The sequence below is a fragment of the Polypterus senegalus genome, unplaced genomic scaffold (assembly GCF_016835505.1).
Source record: "Polypterus senegalus isolate Bchr_013 unplaced genomic scaffold, ASM1683550v1 scaffold_5927, whole genome shotgun sequence".
NCBI lineage: Eukaryota > Metazoa > Chordata > Cladistia > Polypteriformes > Polypteridae > Polypterus > Polypterus senegalus.
In genome coordinates this window covers 1-3,250 of record NW_024385957.1, presented here as the reverse complement: position 1 = coordinate 3,250, position 3,250 = coordinate 1, and the positions used below count along the sequence as shown (strand labels likewise).

The 3,250-nt window shown below is 43.5% G+C and overlaps 1 non-coding gene across 1 annotated transcript; it reads right to left on the bottom strand.

The window, feature by feature from the left end:
* Positions 1-1,607: 1,607 nt before the first annotated feature.
* LOC120522488 lies at positions 1,608-1,723 on the bottom strand. The gene has a single exon (XR_005632397.1). It is a non-coding gene; the product is annotated as a U5 spliceosomal RNA (small nuclear RNA).
* Between the last annotated feature and the right edge of the window lie 1,527 nt (positions 1,724-3,250).

The following is a 3,250-nucleotide window of genomic DNA, read 5'->3' as shown; positions in this document are numbered from 1 at the left end:
GTTTACCATTTGGGATTAGCGGCAATTGCTATATTTGAGAAGGAAAGACGAAATTTTTGGGGCGTCTCCGGAAAATTTGTAAAATTTCAAAATTCAAAAAGAGAATAATTTTAAGCAGTTTCCATTTTTTTTAAAATTTGATAAATTTTAAAACCCAAAGGAAAATGAATTTGGTTAAAAATTTTCCCCATACCCCATTAGATTTGGTTTCCTTTTATCCAAAATGAAGGTGTGGCAGGAAGAGAACCCGCCAGTGAGGCCTCAGCTGACATGCACACCTTGTCAGACTTACAAAAACTGAAGGTAGAAGGTGAGCGCCAAAGGACAACTAGGTGAGGAGCACCAGAGAAGCATTAAAACAGTCGCAGCCAAAGGAATTTAGATTATATGGAACTGAATATGTTGAGTGTGCACACTCTGCAATGCATCATGGGTAGGGGCAAGAAACTCCCCCCCCACCCAGAGATACAAAGAAACGCCACTTATGCTAATCAACATCTGAATTCTTGTAAGGCCTCTAGACAGAAGTCAGCTTGTCCTGGTAATCCATCGCTATTTCCACTTCTCCTGATTTTCCCGCTTCCTTGGGCCCGCAAAGGAACAACTGGAATAGACAATAGACACGTCCAGAGCTGGTGAATTCTTCTTTACACCAATGTCCAGACCGTGCTTGCCGATAGGGTTCTCGTCATGTCACTTCAGGCCACTAGATGCACGAGAACCACACGATCGACTTCAAGGGTTAAGTGATCTATCGAGTGAAATCCTAATAGTGTGCAGACACTGGGTGGGCTCCTCATTATTGAATCAGTCGAAATCTCAGAGGTGGGTTGGGACTTGGATGTCCTGTTTCACCCGGAAACTCTACAGATTGAGGCACGTGGCATCGCGTTATGTCAGTGCAAAAGTGCAGTGTTTGGGAGGCAAGCCTTGGAGATCAAGTTAAACCTTGTATCGATGGCTACATTCAGGTCACACATTGAAAACAATATTATTTCCACGAATTCAGAAATCAGCAGCAATCAACGGGGTACTTAAACGCCATGTCCTTTGATGCACATTTTTCCATTTTGCAAAATTTTCCTCAAAGAAGAGTGAAAGACAAAAATAAACAATTACAAACCAGGAATAACAAAGTCCTTCTCGGATACTCCCCGCTGATAAGATTTTTGAAGTGTTACCCATGTTTAAAAGTCTGAAGAATGGGAGATTTGGATTCAGCATATTACCTATGCTGTGCTTGCCACTGTTGAGGTATGTAGCTGTGCCATCATCTGAAAGTTTTTCCAGAATCCCAAGGTATCTTCTGCATGGTTTTGTAAGAGATATGACCCGCAGCTAAAGATCTGCTTGTGTGCTTAGATAGCGAGCTTTATGTCTTCCTCACACAAGGCAATTCGATTCCTTATCTTTAATATGCAGAGCGTGCGTACACAAGAGCGAGAGCCCTGAAAACTCCCAAAGAATTACCCCGGAAAAAAAACTCACAGCAGATACCATCGCAAACCCTCTGAAATCCTACCTAAGAGTTACATGCAACATCAGTACGGTTAAACCAGGGGGAACAGAGACAGGAAAGACACAACTTCTTTTTAACCAAGCTCAGAGAGCCTGTCAGAAACAGGCTGTGCAAAAATTCTTTGAGACTCTTTAACGGTCCTCTCCACGGAAATCTTTAGTAAAAGGCGAAAGATTTATTCGGGATGAAGAGAACCCAGAGCATGTGTGTTGCGGCCAGGAAGAAGAGAACACGGCCAGTGAGGCCTGCGCAGCTGACATGCGACACCTTGTCAGACTTACAAAAACTGAAGGTAGAAGGTGGCCAAAGGACAACTAGGTGAGAGCACCAGAGAAGCATTAAAACAGTCGCAGCCAAAGGAATTTAGATTATATGGAACTGAATATGTTGAGTGTGCACACTCTGCAATGCATCATGGGTAGGGCAAGAAACTCCCGCCCACCACCCAGAGATACAAAGAAACGCCACTTATGCTAATCAACATCTGAATTCTTGCAAGGCCTCTAGACAGAAGTCAGCTTGTCCTGGGTATCCATCGCTATTTCCACTTCTCCTGATTTTCCGCTTCCTTGGGCGCAAAGGGAACAACTGGAATAGACAATGACACGTCCAGAGCTGGTGAATTCTTCTTTACACCAATGTCCAGACCGTGCTTGCCGATAGGGTTCTCGTCATGTCACTTCAGGCCACTAGATGCACGAGAACCACACGATCGACTTCAAGGGTTAAGTGATCTATCGAGTGAAATCCTAATAGTGTGCAGACACTGGGTGGGCTCCTCATTATTGAATCAGTCGAAATCTCAGAGGTGGGTTGGGACTTGGATGTCCTGTTTCACCGGAAACTCTACAGATTGAGGCACGTGGCATCAGCGTTATGTCAGTGCAAAAGTGCAGTGTTTGGGAGGCAAGCCTTGGAGATCAAGTTAAACCTTGTATCGATGGCTACATTCAGGTCACACATTGAAAACAATATTATTTCCACGAATTCAGAAATCAGCAGCAATCAGCGGGTACTTAACGCCATGTCCTTTGATGCACATTTTTCCATTTGCAAAATTTTCCTCAAAGAAGAGTGAAAGACAAAATAAACAATTACAAACCAGGAATAACAAAGTCCTTCTCGGATACTCCCCGCTGATAAGATTTTTGAAGTGTTACCCATGTTTAAAAGTCTGAAGAATGGGAGATTTGGATTCAGCATATTACCTATGCTGTGCTTGCCACTGTTGAGGTATGTAGCTGTGCCATCATCTGAAAGTTTTTCCAGAATCCCAAGGTATCTTCTGCATGGTTTTGTAAGAGATATGACCCGCAGCTAAAGATCTGCTTGTGTGCTTAGATAGCGAGCTTTATGTCTTCCTCACACAAGGCAATTCGATTCCTTATCTTTAATATGCAGGCGTGCGTACACAAGGCGAGAGCCCTGAAAACTCCCAAAGAATTACCCGGAAAAACCTCACAGCAGATACCATCGCAAACCCTCTGAAATCCTACCTAAGAGTTACATGCAACATCAGTACGGTTAAACCAGGGGGAACAGAGACAGGAAAGACACAACTTCTTTTTTTAACCAAGCTCAGAGAGCCTGTACGAAACAGGCTGTGCAAAATTTTGAGACTCTTTACGTCCTCACGAAATCTTTAGTAAAGCGAAAAGATTCTATTCGCAGGAAGAGAACCCAGTAGCTCGTGAATTACTGTCAGACTTAGAAGAGAATCGAAGCCTTAGG